The sequence below is a fragment of the Corvus brachyrhynchos genome, unplaced genomic scaffold (assembly GCF_000691975.1).
Source record: "Corvus brachyrhynchos isolate BGI_N302 unplaced genomic scaffold, ASM69197v1 scaffold133, whole genome shotgun sequence".
NCBI lineage: Eukaryota > Metazoa > Chordata > Aves > Passeriformes > Corvidae > Corvus > Corvus brachyrhynchos.
Genome location: NW_008237249.1, coordinates 41,792 through 42,062, shown reverse-complemented (window position 1 = coordinate 42,062; position 271 = coordinate 41,792).

Below are 271 nucleotides of genomic sequence, written 5' to 3'. Positions count from 1 at the left end.
AGGGGGTGGGGGAGGGGAGGCAGAGGGGGGAGAACGGAGAGGGTTAGAAGAAGAAAAACAAACACAAATATAAAGGAAAACAAATACAGAGACATAGAGATATGGAAATAGAGAGATACAGAGCCCGGCCCGGCCACAGCCTCTCGCACCGAGCGCCGAGGGAGCAAATGGCGGCGGCGCCGATTCCCGAGGCTTAAATCCCCTCGGCCCCGCCCCGCGCAGCCGCGCTGGGGCCCCGCGCACCTGTGCGGACCCCGCCCTTCACCCCTGT